At 35.5% G+C, this 14,520-nt stretch overlaps 1 protein-coding gene across 3 annotated transcripts in view; it reads right to left on the reverse strand.

Moving 5' to 3' along the window:
• LOC145694764 (transducin beta-like protein 2) overlaps positions 1-14,520 on the reverse strand; it is a 69,893-nt gene that overhangs the window by 44,586 nt on the left and 10,787 nt on the right. The window lies entirely within an intron of this gene.

Raw genomic sequence — 14,520 nt, forward strand, 5'->3', positions numbered from 1 at the left:
TAGCTTGCATAAAGATATTATACAGAGTTCGGTATAATTATATATATATATATATATATATATATATATATATATATATATTCTTTTTCAATTGGCCTCTTTACGTGTTGAAGTCGTCTCCCATTACCAAGCACAAACTAGGCCATATTAGTTGTCAACACAGCATGAAGTGAACACTTAACGTTTGCGCCGGTAAGCATTTTCAAGAATGGTGATTTCGTGATTGTTGCACAGCGGCTCGATCACCAAACCTGACTTGTACCGTTGTGATTTCTGATGGCTGCAGACGATTGAGGAAATGAAGAATGCCACTCGCAATGTGATCGCTGTAGTAACACCAGAAATTACTAGTCGAATAGTGCGTCGCTCATGTAGGTAAACATTTGGGAGATATCAGCTGGAAAACTCGTCGAAGAGTCAGTATGTGGTGCATTAAATAAGTGACAAAACATTACTTGTATGATGATAAAATGTTGCCCAGCATCTATGCTGCTCCTTTGACATTTTAAAATGGGTATATCAATAAGTGGGCAGACTACTAAAAATGATACAAAAGCTAGCCATTTTTCTTTTGCCCATTTTCGTAAGTGAAAAGAGATATTGAAATGTAACTTACCACAATAATAGATAATGTTTTTCTACACTCGGAAAATACGAATCGGAAGAATTTTCAGTGTTACCATCGATAGAAATTACAGTATGGCCAGAATATGAATTACCCAAAAATCTAGATTATTAAGGCACCGACTAGAAAAATGAATTCAACGGTAATTGATGACTCAGTATGGCTCCTTGTTAAACTACTTTTTAAATATTTGTATTTATTTTGTAACAAACAGTGATTTTGTAATAAACAATAATTTTATAATAGCAGAAGTGCCTATCAAACCAAATTAGGAGTACGCACTTCTGCTGCCAACTGTACAATTCATTCTAACATTTTCATCAGTATAGTTTTTTGGGAAAATCCATTAGCCAACAAATATATTACAAAATATCACAGACGAAGCTACTACTGCATTTCTTGCAGTCCAGGAATAATGCTAAACCAAGAAAACTACAATTCATATGTGAGCAAGTTAAATGAAAACTGCGCGTTCCTGTCAATAAATTTTTAAGGAAGTAAGATAAAATCAAAGAAAATACGCTGATTCAACTGTAACAGCTAGATGATGATGATCGACACCTACCTCTCATATGTCACACGATCACTAAACTTTTCGGGTCTCATGCAGAGTCGTTCTGACGTGTGATTAGTGCCATACTAAAGAGTTCGAATAACATGTTTCCTGCAGTAGTCAGGCCTTTAGTATGGTAATTATAAGTCAAAACAATTCTGCACAAAACCCTTCAACTTTAAGCCAATATTATACCTTAGCTTTGTACAATCATGTCATTATGGTCGTACACTGTATAAATATAATTTTCCATTTGACTTTATACGAGAATCGGTAAGCGATGAAGATTGCAGTGAATAAACACACTCGAAATCTTCAATGAGACATATATAACCATTTACAAGTGCAGAGTTAGGAACACATCTGCATTCGTTTGTTACACCACACATTCCATACCTACATTCAGTCGACATCCAACCAACCATTAGATACTACTTTATGAATGAGAACAGAGTTGCAATGAAAACAGCATTTATTATTTATTCTACAGGCGATGAAGCATACCATACGCTGCAGCAGTTTGCTATTGACAATGGTATGATGTACACATCCCGATAGCAAAGTGGAAGATTGAGTTTTGAACCTACTTCAGAACTAAAACCTATTGAATAACCTCACTACCACATTCACCAAATCAAAACACGACGGTACAGTCGACAGCTAAAGCTGATACCTTCATCTTACATGTATATAATTTTCGGTGATTTAAAAAAATTGACTACGCTCAGAAAATTGGCTTTCAAATTTGATTTCCCCAAGTTGTTGACGTGAACGAAATATTTCTGCTAGCGACTGCAACCAAACCACGGCCAGTACTGCACCAGCGTTCATAAATTTCATCGCATTCTTTTAAAAATCAAAACTATATTACTAAGTCACACAGAAGCATTAATACAGAACACTCAAAGTACTGTGATGTGTTCTTTCATTACAGAGTAAGCCCATCTACCATGGTAAAATAACAAAATGGAAAAGGACAACGTCAGTGTGCAACTCAGAATGGAACAATTCTCAACAGTTATATTCTTAAATTCTCCTTTCGTATGCTTCACTGCTTTCACAAGTTTACCATAAGAACTTTATACATCTACCGTATACTTGGAAATATAGAATTAGGCCCTCCTCACTGACTTAGTGGCTAGTGCGTGTGGTCCCAGGTTCGATTCCCAGTGGTAGAGCACTATAATTTGAACGCATTACGATGGTTCGGAGTCAACCTTAATCTGTAGGTCGTACAGCCTTGTTGCTAACTTCAAACAGCTCAGAATACAGAAATCAATTTTATTTTCAACATTGTTAAACTTTTCCTTATATTTCCAAAATTTGAAGAAGACATTAGCACGATGTCTTCAGTATGAAAACCTATTTCATATAAATTAATAAAATCTCTTACCTTAGCGTGTTTGTGTTTCATTTGTCGATCACTTCGATGTTATACTGACATCTTCGAGATGCGCACCTTGAATTACTATCGGTAAGTTGTCGATGTGGTATTTGAAAATAACTTAGTTCTTTAGTGGTAATAATGTACGCATCAGTGTTCTTAACATTAATTTAAATTGCCTTTAGTATACTCCACTAGTGTTTGAAGAATGTATTTATGGAGTATCCAGTCAGTTGGAGAGAAAAATACATGATAAAGTAAGTTATCAGCAACTCAACTAGTAATTCGAAGTGCATGTCCAGAAGATGTCAGTATGACATGGAAATAATCGACGATTAAATGAAACACAATTACGCTACAGTACGTGATTTTATTGGTTCTTTATTAATTTACGGAGCAGCGTATTATACATAAAATGGAAACACTGACTTGCTACATGTAGTTAGCTTTTTGATTACCATTAAAAAAAAAAAATACCACTGGATGAATATTGTCTAATATTTTCTAACATTTTGAATGAAATACAAAAATGAAAAAAATGAAATGAAATCTTTCAGTTTTACATCCCACAATTATGCCGTTAGGCTAAAGGAGACGGTGATGATGAGAAATGAATGAAATGGTGAAATGAACAAAGTGGGAGGGAACGAAAGAACCCCGAGGAAACCCACGCACACGGTGTTTGTCCACCACAAAGTTCATTTGGTAGGAGCAGGGTTTGAACCCGGGAACCCATGCACCAGATGTAAACGCTCTACCACTGAGTCACCGCGACCCTTGAATGAAATACAAGTGAAGCGAATTATAATGCTTTATAAACAGATGAACTATATGGACAAAAGACTTTTTTTCTGAAATCTCATTACGTCGTGCCTAGAATTAATAAATTTTAATCTTTTAATTAATTTAGCACAAGTATACTAGAACTCCAATCTTTAAGAAAGGTTACCAAGTGATAATCAAGAAATTGGTCGGAAGAAGGGATTACTTTGAGCCTAATATAGAAACAATAAGCCAGAATAGAAAAAAAAAAGTGTTTCATAATAGTACAACCTTTGATAGTAACATGTAGTGTTTAAGATTTTGTAAAGATCAGTAGAATAATTTTTGTATGCATAAAAAAAAGGTAATTGAATTGGTGGTATTACATTGTAGTTGGATACACTGAACGTGGAAAAGTTAGTCCAATAAGTTAGTTCGAGAGGTACGATCCTAGTGTTAACACATTGTAACAGCTAACGCCAAAATATACTTATTCAGTATATTAATGAGCAATAATTTAACATACAAAGGTATTAGCCCAACCAGTAATCTTTTATTATAGTGTGCTATTGAAAGAGATTTATATAAAAGAAGTTTAGTGGAGTCAGATTACAGAGGACATTATCCTTTCGATAAAGAAAAGGAACACTGCAAACATGTACCAATTTCATGGTTCTAAGAAATTACTTCTGTCTTTGACAGATCCTTGAAATGTGTCAGAAATTGAAGAAAGAAAGAAAGAAAGAAAGAAAAAAAAAAACTAGTACAGGGCTTTCAAAGTATCTGCAGTTAAAAGGAAATGTCTGCGTCAATATCCACCACGATATTATCAATACTTTAGGTAAATCTAATGTCACCATCAAAAGATAAGTGTAACAATTTAAGCATGGCAGGAAGAACGTTGAAGATAAACCAAGATCAGGGAAGTTATCAAGTACTACCACCAAGGAAAACCTTATCCTCGTACTTGACGTTGTCATGCAAGATCGGCGCGACTGTCAACGTCAGCAGCCCACTAGATACACTGGGCGTATCACTCGAGTGAGCACATCTAATTCTGAAAAATGAACCTGGTTTATCAAACGTTTCGGCTCGATGGGTCCCACGTCTCCTACTTCTGAACAAAAGCACAGGCTACACGTCGTTCCTGAAGAACAAACTATTTGAACGTGGATTGGACAATTTTATTTTGTTGCAATTCATCACTATGGACGAATGCTGGGTTTAGCACTATCATCCGAAACGTCACTCCTTTTTGCTGGCATGGTCATGGTATCAGTTTTTTGGGAACCTGGTTGATCAGAAGATTTCTCTACTACCAAGACAATGCTCCAGGTCACACCTCAGCAGTTCTCATGGCCAGTATTCATGAATGTGGATCTGAACTTGTTCTTCATCCATCACTCACCAGATCCCCCTCCCCCCTGACTTTCATTTGTTACCGAATCTAAAGGCGGCTCTAGCTGGACGACGTTTTGCATGTGATACTGAAGCCGTCATTACAGCCGTGGAGGACTTAATATACAAAAAGATTATGTTCGAAAGTAAAAGCATTATTAAATTTGTACTTCTCAGTTTCCTGAAGGCTAAAAACGTTTCAATTCCCACTCGATAGGTGTTTCTTTCGGTTGACACTTCAAATGATTGACTATGTTTCAATCTATATCGGGACAAACTTTCATTTCGGTCACTTGACCTATTGGACACAACACCAATTTTATACTAAAGTAGTTGCAGAAAACGTGCTTAACCAAGATCTTAGAACTGGCTTGGTACTCTACACCCGAAGTTCTTCCGTGTGTATATATATATATACTGCAAGTCTGACCACTATCTATATGAAAGTCATTCTTAGAATTGTTCAGGATGACACTTTATGCAGTTCTTCTTTCAACATTCTAGTTTACTCACTATTGTTCGTTTAGTTACACTTGCCATGAGGTCGAAATGTTAATCTGAAATGCCTTTATATATTTTGCAGTTGATGCTTCATTCCTGTAATTTAGTAGGAACGAATTGTAGGTGTGGAAAATATTTTAAAGAAATGTCTGATCACTATTTAAATAATGGGTAATCTAACACAAAAAATGACAGCCAAGAGTAAATGTTTTCCCCCACTATTCCTGATAGCATCTGATAATTGCTTCGTGACTTAGCTATCACACATTCTCTGCTATGCTTTTTAGATTGAAGAGCAGATTGAGAGATGTGAAATGAGTAGTGGAAAAACAATCGTAACATCTACACTTATGCTAGATTCAATTGCTCCAACTGCTAACGTTTTACATCCATATGGAATAACATGGTTATGAAGAGCGGGTCCTACTATTGAAGTAAGATTAAAAACTCACTAGTAAGAGTTCCATTAGAGGTTTTAAATTCTTTTCATAAAGTAAAAGGGATTAAACGCGACAAACATCTTCAACAATTTAAATTGATGTAATAGCTCTACAAGTATGCACACAATCTAAATTCCTTTTAAGCACTCTCCCAATTATATTTCAATAAGTATGAACATGAAAAGAGCTTTGCTCGTGCCTATATATGTAAGGAAACTGGTTTCGTATATAGTTTCGCATTTAAACGTTGAATAAGTATTTCAGTTCGTTTAGTCTATACGAAGGTTTGATATGAATACTGAAATGCATGAGCAAATCTTTCTATTATAAATACATACAGATAATAAACATAATTAAGTTCCCAGCACAGAAAATAAGCAACAGTTGGAAACAATTTTATAAAACCATTCTAATCTTTATTAAAATAATTTAACAGTGTGATTTTACGAGTTCATTTTGTTTCAAATTTATTCTTTGCATACCACACTATTATATATTAAATATGCAATGTTTACCTGCTAATGTAACTATACAAGTCATTAAAAAGGATTGTTGCAAGCTTAGTTTACTCTTTAATGAATTTCGACTTGCTGGGATGCAAGACATCTGATGTACATGTCAAATTTCGAAAGACGTATAAATATAATTAAACCGTCAAAGGTATTCTGTACAGTAGACACGAGGATATTCAAGCACAAAAGGAGCTGAGGCATAGCCCATATGGTCTAAGTTGTTGAGCACAGACTTAAAGAGTAACAAATGTACGGCTGTCAGGGGAACAGACTGGGTAACATGATAGTTAACGAATCGGTATGATATGTCAGAGTTCAGGCTCTATTTCAGTCGATCCGATCTTGTGCATTTTTCCATGCTTCGAACATAATATCACAGTTTATCAAAAAATTGTATACAGACTTACGGATTATCATTCGACAATTATGAACGGAAAACCGAAAATAACTTACGTATTACTACTATTGACAAACAGATATTCTCACGGTGTAGTACCTTATACACTAATGAAAACTTGTATAATTGAATTATTCGCTAAGCTAAGGTAATATAAATTTTGAACATTCTCTCTGAAATTGTCTTCACTAAGAACAATGAGTTTCTCTTACTAGAATCACTGTTAACTTCTATAATAGTAATTTTTTTTTCAGCAATCAGATAGAGATCGAAAGATTAAAGATTATGGATTTGAAAGAAAGTGACAGCATTCGAAATTTACCACTTTGCTTTACAAGAAATTCTTTCATCTACTTTACAGCTATTTATATTTTACGATACACAAATAGAACAATATTACTTTCGTTACTATGGTGATGAAAGGCAAGTACATAGCAAAACCTGTTCCCTTAAGATGCGGATTCCACCTGCACATAAAAATTTCAAACTAAAAAAAAACTGCAAAAAGTGAGAGCCTTTATTCAAAGAATATTTTCACCTTCACTTGCATTTAGCAGGGTCTCCTTAGCTTGCCAGGCATTTCTTTACGATCACGAATCGATAATATCTAAACGCATTAATGATATTGACCTACACTTTCATGTACTTAACAACATAACTATAGTACAAGAAATGCTGATGATTCATCAAAAGGAATACCTAAAAACTTGGTCTACCTCTACCAATTGCTATTAGATAGTGTTGTCTGCAAAGATTCACGGAATAAAGTGCCAAAACGCAGGAAAAGTTCACCCGTGTCGCTAGCAATTCAATTAGGTAGAAACGTCGCTCCATAAGAAGAGAGAAACCCTCGCCTGTCAAACGCCCCGAGTATTCAGCGTAATTACAGATACCAATTTTAATTGTTGGAAATTCAGAACTATAAGACAATTACTTAGTACAAAATATTTTGTTCAAGGCTTTGCAATATTGGAGAGAAGAATGTGACAAAGATCAAAACTAGAACCACTTGGTTCAGTATTTTGCTATCCTGTTTTATAGAACAACAAGCATGACATCATCACAATATTAATAATTTGTCTCCAGAGAAGAAACAGAACCTCTTCCATACTCTTATAATGGCTGACTGCACAATGAATGGGCCAATTTGTTTCTGGCAATGTACAGAAATATACCCTCGGTATATCAGAGAACGAAAATACCATTATTTCAGATAAAATAATATATGGGATGGATGCGCTCATTTGATCAAAACTGTAATACATGGAAATACAACAACAGTTTACAGTAAGAACTCTTTAATCTGAGGGAAAAAGATGATCAAAGACTGATGTTAGCCACGTATTTGAATTGAATCTGGCGCTCTAAAGCCTAACTCAAACTCAAAACAATTCCACTGGCAAAATATGTGGGGAAAACCAAGCGTCGTTCACTTAATGATCTTGTTATGTGGCCATGGATAGTGGTAACAGGTCTCTTGTTCTTTTATTGAAGAATAACCTGAATAGTTTTCTTTTAAGTAGAACGACGAATCCCTTATTAAAACTCGACCATCTGTTCCAAAGTTATTTATAAAGGAACATATATAAGGAAGAAGGTATGGAAGTTTGGATGTTGATTGTAAAAAAAAAAAAAAAAAAAAAAAAAAAAAAAAAAAAAACTAGAAAGAAAATATCCAAATTATAAAGCATCGTAAATGACGAAAATCAGTTTTACTGAATCAAAAGAGTTGATTGATGATGGACCCAGAAAATAATTATTGAAATTCCTGAAGAATTACACACATGAAAAGGAAATCACGACGACCAATCTCGGATTCCGAGCTAAAATAACCTGAATACAAATCACTATACTCCCCAAAGGTATTATTTGAAGAAACTTCTACTGAACTGTCCGTACTGTCCTATCACTTTACATGGATGTACAATACAACGAACTTTCTGGTAACTTGACTCTCTTACCACATAAATATAAATCATACATTTTATTACCCTTGTATGCTTCATCTTGTTTACTTTATCTACCGTTCTTTTCAACAAGATTCAAACTTTCATGGAAACATAAGCATAATATAAGTCCCAAATAAATAAATTATACAAACATGCCAAAAACACAAGCACACACAATAAACATGAAGAAAAAAAAAATAGAGCAATTAAAGCAATTCCATTCAATTATATATTTTTAAAAAGCTTCAAAATCAATTGGTAGTTTTAAACGGACATTTCCTTACGTTTAAGATTAAAATTATGAACTCCTAATTGTTCTCAGATATAATTCGATCCTAGAGCATGTGTATGGTAGATCAGTGGTAATGACCTTTTACTGATGTAATTCAATCCTAGACGAGAACTTCATGGAGAACAAGTAACATGTAGGTACGCTTTCTCAAAGTATTTGAATGAAGTGGGCTACTGAGCGTGAAAAGTAAGGGTCTTGTCCAGGTCTCAAACACATGAGGTTCTGGCATCGGAATCTAACCAAGAACATCTGAAATAATAATAAGGATTGATGCTTTTATGAAAAATGCGGAGGTGAATTGGTAATGGGTTTGAGAGTTAGGAGCATGGGAAGCTTTCTGATACCTGACTTGTTCTACCGTTGTTGATTATCACTGTTTGCACCTTCCTGCGTATACTGATCGAATATTTTGTCTTCCATGGTCGGGATTCGAATATACGAGGGTCATTCGGAAAGTAAAGAACGTTTTGCGCTAGCGCGTGCGCGTGTTCTCCACCCCCGCTTCCGCTGGGTTATTGACCTGGGCATGCTTTAGCCTCAGTCTGGCACCAGCTGCGATCCGCTACGGTCCGTTATTGCTTCGCTTGCGACTGTAAAATGTGCGATACAATTACTGACCCCGCCAAGTGTGAGGCTCGTAGTGTGATAAGATTTTTGAATGCAAGAAAAGTGCGTCCGATAGAAATTTATAGACAAATCACTGAGGTGTATGGAAATGTAATGAATGAAGCATCAGTTCGTAAGTGGTGCATTATGTTTAATGACGGACGGACGAGTGTGCACGATGAGGAACGCTCGGGCCGGCCTTCTGTTGTGACTGACGAACTCAAAGGAAGAATTGAGCGGAAAATTCAAGAGGATAGGCGATTCACTATTGATGGGCTGCACGAATTCTTTCCTGAAATTTCAAAAACTTTGTTGTACGAAATTGTCAGTGGTGAACTTGGTTAGTGATTGGTTCAACAGTTTGGCGGCAACTGTGTATGCCGAAGGCATAGAAAAACTTGTACCACGGTATGACAAGTGTTTAAATTTACACGGCGACTATGTCGAAAAGTAACTTAAGTATCACATGGTATGTAACACAAATTTCGCCTTTGTATATCAGTTATTAAAGTGTTCATACAAAAACGTTCTTTACTTTCCGAATGACCCTCGTAGTTTCTGGTACTGAACGACCAACAATTCTCTATCAACATTATATTATTTCAGTACATTTCACCTTATTTATGGTAACTTTCATTAGTTTTTAAGCATTATATTTAAAAAAAAAAATGGAGGGGAACAAATTTCACGTTTTATAAAATACTACTAGTTTTAACTTCTACATACGAGTATAATTCATATTTTCCAAACACGCAACCTCAAAATATCTTAAATTCCTCCACCACTAAAAAATTCTGACTGGTAACCATGAAATATAATGAAGATTGCTAACTAATATCACACGAAGCTATTAATCCCTTTTCCACTACATAAATGCCCGGTTATGAAAAGCAGATAAAAGGAAATGATAGTTTTGACGATTAATAACTTTCCATGTACTTGTATCGTGTTGTGTAAATTCTCGGATAGTCTGTTTATTAAACCATAAAGACAGGAATCCAGATACTGTAAATTCATTTTAGTGTATCTTAGCTGAAGGCAACTCCAAACAAACCTTAAGTCCGTCCCAAAGCCACTTAGGACAGTTAAATCCCACGAGAAATTTGCTGCTGCTGCAACCAATGAACGCTGAAGCCGAAAATACTGGAACGTAGTTTCATGCAACCACATTCCCTCGAATACTCACCATAATATGTAGTTCAACAGATGGAGATCTGAAATCGCGAAAGATCAAATAAGAGCAATGAATCAGGATACGTTCACTAGGAGTACTCCTGAATTATCCTTACCTTGTGCATACACAATCATTTTGGCGAATGACCGCTAGATTGCGAAAACTCTCTTTTGTAATAAGAGTTAATCTGTGGAGTTTTTCAATGTAACGCTGCAGAAGGTACCTGCACTTCATAATCTTTATCTCATTTTAACCGAGGAATTAGGAATTGACTTGTGTTGCCCAATGCCCCATGTCGCTAAGGAACACAAAGGACAGCGATATTTTTTAATTCTTACTTGAGTGTCATTAAAGTACTGCCAGACGACATTTCGACAAATCCTCACAGCTTACATCTAGTAAAATACCTGCTCTACGGAGGTCATCGAGCATTTTTGTCTCAGTAATATGATGTACCAACATCCTCCGAATCTGTAGCTTTCCCACAGTTTACAAAATCTTGAGGATGAATTGTAGCCAACGTTTTATGTACACTTTTTTTTTTAATTGCCTCATTCCACGGTCACGTCACCAGCACTACGCTGAGTGGGAATTAGTGCCACCACTAAGCACACAGCTTTATTATTTAAAAAGAAAAAAAAAACAATCTTTGGTTTCTTGAAACAATTCCGTAAATAAAGCCATTCCCTGGCTAATAAGTGATGCCAACGAATATTGCTACTAAATGTAGCCAAACTAATATTACTGAACAATAATTTCGCAACTGAAAAATTAAGAAAAGATTTCCAACATATTTAAACAATATTCCACCCACTGCTAAAACCAGACAGCTTTTAAGTTTCGTCTGGCCTAAATGAAACAAATAACAGGAATTCTTTAATTATATCGCGATAATGGGTCAACAAAGTGTACAAAATAAAACGCACTCTAACAATATGCCCACGAAATTACTACTGAAAAATCATCTAAGATAAGATTACATGCATATGGAAATTAGTAGGTTCAAAACTCCCAATTAAAACTCCTAAATATGAAATTGATGTGTGGAATTCAAAATAACGGTGCCCGACTACTAGTGGTACAAACTTTCTCTATAGAATTCCTACTTGCTATTAACTTACATTTAAGATATCTTGCACGCTCACGTTAACATTATTATTATTAGAATAATATATATATCACTTTTAATTTTAAAGTAGCTTACTAGTACTAGTAAGCAAATACTAGTACTAGTGAAAAGCAAGTGATTTTGGAGATATAATCTGCATCTGAAGTTAGGTGTAACTTCCATAAGTTTAAGTGATAATTTTGCTTTGCTGGGGACTTATTATTATTATTATTATTATTACTCATTTCGCAAGTCGTAGTTTGACTAAGCGCGTCTGTAGACACTCTTCCAGATTCAAGTCTTTAGAGCGCGTAAAAAGCTCTCTTACTAATACTAAACAGTTATTTTGAAAATAAATTACTAATATGATGGTAAAATTAAAGTAAGATTTAATCGAGCTCACGCTTTGTGATTAAGTTTCCAAAAAAACTTAACATCTTTCACTTTCTGTAACAATGTCCCTGCACGGAACTGCAACACACAGGTGTGTATAAATCGAAACGGAATTTATTATGAAGGCTAGATATTGTGGTCGGAAACGGCCTATATTGTACGAGGATCTTGTACGATGGTTTGTGCACCTGTCACGTGCACAGGATTCAAGGCTCCGTCGTGGTTCGGAGCCTATGTTAACAAGAAGTCCCGTCCTTCGTAACCTTGGTGCTGCATAAGGTGCAAAACGAAAACGGGGATTGGTGTATATAGGGTTTATGTTATTGTGAGATTTACAGGACAGCCCCGAACTCTGAAACCAATGGTGATATTTTCTGATTACAGATTATTACGGTTATAATTCTAAGCATCACCCAGGAGATCATATTAGGTCAACATGCCATAATGTATAGAATTTTGAATATGGCAGAAAATAACTGCAAATCTTGATATACATATTTGTGTGATTGAAATGTTCGATTGACTTGTATCTTTTTCAAAAAAGAAAAAGGAAAACTATAATATTTAGTTAATCAAAGTAGTATGTGGTTCCAGCTCTACATATTTGCAATCGCTCAATCAATGACTGCATCCCATGACGAAACAAGTCTGATGACTACCATGGAAAGAAGTCTTCAACCGTACGTTGCACCACGCGATCAAGAAAGTTCTTCCTTGCCAAGAAGTGATAAGACATAACCTGAAAATGATAAACCGGATCGCGACCCTTTTTGGCAGGTGTTAACTCATGTAACTCATGAGTCCAACACTACTTGACCAATTGCACGAAGCTGGCAAACGACAAGTGTGTGCTGTATGTCTAATTTGTCTGAAATTGCACGAACACTTTCCCGAATGTCTGCTTAAACGGTGCTCCTGAACTCGTCAGAACATGTTATTGCTCGGTGGCCGCAAGACTAATTTTTAAAGTATGATACGCAAAATTTTACAAAGCTATGGTACATTCATTCATTACACCTGGTCCCAATGCATTTTTGATATCTTTCTGCTAAAATGTGCAGAATGTTCCAGTTTGAATTCCATAAAAATCACTCGCAATTGTATGATCTTCCCCAGAGTTACCTCGACTCATCCACTAGCTCTTACAAAGGGAAGTTTCACACCAGACATAAGATTGGGTTTTTAATCGCACCAATCCAAAAAGACTGGACTGGGAGATGGGAGTTCTCACACAGATACACCCAACCACCTCCAACCTCCACCTGACCAACTCAACGGAGAATTTAGAAAGCTGAGGTAAATGTTCTGAAAATCTGAATCTGGATCAACTATGGGAGAGCATAACCACTTCAGTAGCTGCTTTAAATTCTATGAAAAAAATCACAGAAACCTGAAGCACCTGAGGTTTTGTGTTGCGATGTTGCATCCATAATTTAATATACCATTGGTCCAGGTTTCTCATACATCACCAGCCATATTCAAATAAATTCACCCTGGATTCAATTGCCGGTCGAATGAATTTCATTCTTTCAAATTCATTTTCCACTACCCTTGTCTTAAACTGGTATTCCACGAAGTTTAATAAAAACTAATATCAATTATCTCTCGCGATAGTGAGTGCTCCTCACAATTTATTCATCACAAACTTTTTTCTTACCCTGAAAGGGACAAACCACTGACTTTTCATAACGTACATTTTTTTCTAATATTTTTTCATAACAAAATCTCTATAGATTTGCATCAACGTTGTTCCTCTTCAGCATCAATGTAAGAAGGGAACCAATATGATAACGGCAAAATAAACACCCTTTTCATATATTTCCAAACGATGCTATGAGTATTTACGTAGATATTTACTGAAAGTAAATTTTCAACCGATTTTCTTACTGTAGCAGTCTTCAGGGTAGAGTCTTCTATCCCAGGAAAGTGCGAATCCTTTAGGTCTTCATATTTGCTTCTTTTTCTTGTAAAGCTAATTAATTTTTTAAGTCTATGCGAAAACAATTTTGAACCTGCATAATCCATTTAGTTCACTGTTGCCAGATGTCTTGCCTGTTACCATAGGGTTGTGCACAAAACCACCAACCATGCTTAAACAATGCCTCCGAAAACTTCGACTATTTCGTAATGAAGTTCGAAATAAAGATTCTACGGGCACAAGCTAGAAGAGTATTAGAAAGTTTCCAATATTTTGCATGATGTGACACTATAGATATGAACTCAATCTCAAAGGAATTGAGATCAAATAGAGACGACCCAAAATTACAACTCTGAAGCTTAGCTGTTATAAATTTACATGGTCCGATTGTCAAGGCATTCATATGTAAAATTTAAACCCAATTGTTTCCCTAATACAAAATTATTCAAATACTACTGTTTTAGAACAATGTTTTGTGAAGAATTTTGACATCCTTTGTCGTACATTT

This window comes from Thermobia domestica, chromosome 9 (assembly GCF_964235325.1).
Source record: "Thermobia domestica chromosome 9, izTheDome1.hap1.1, whole genome shotgun sequence".
Classification (NCBI taxonomy): Eukaryota; Metazoa; Arthropoda; class Insecta; order Zygentoma; family Lepismatidae; genus Thermobia; species Thermobia domestica.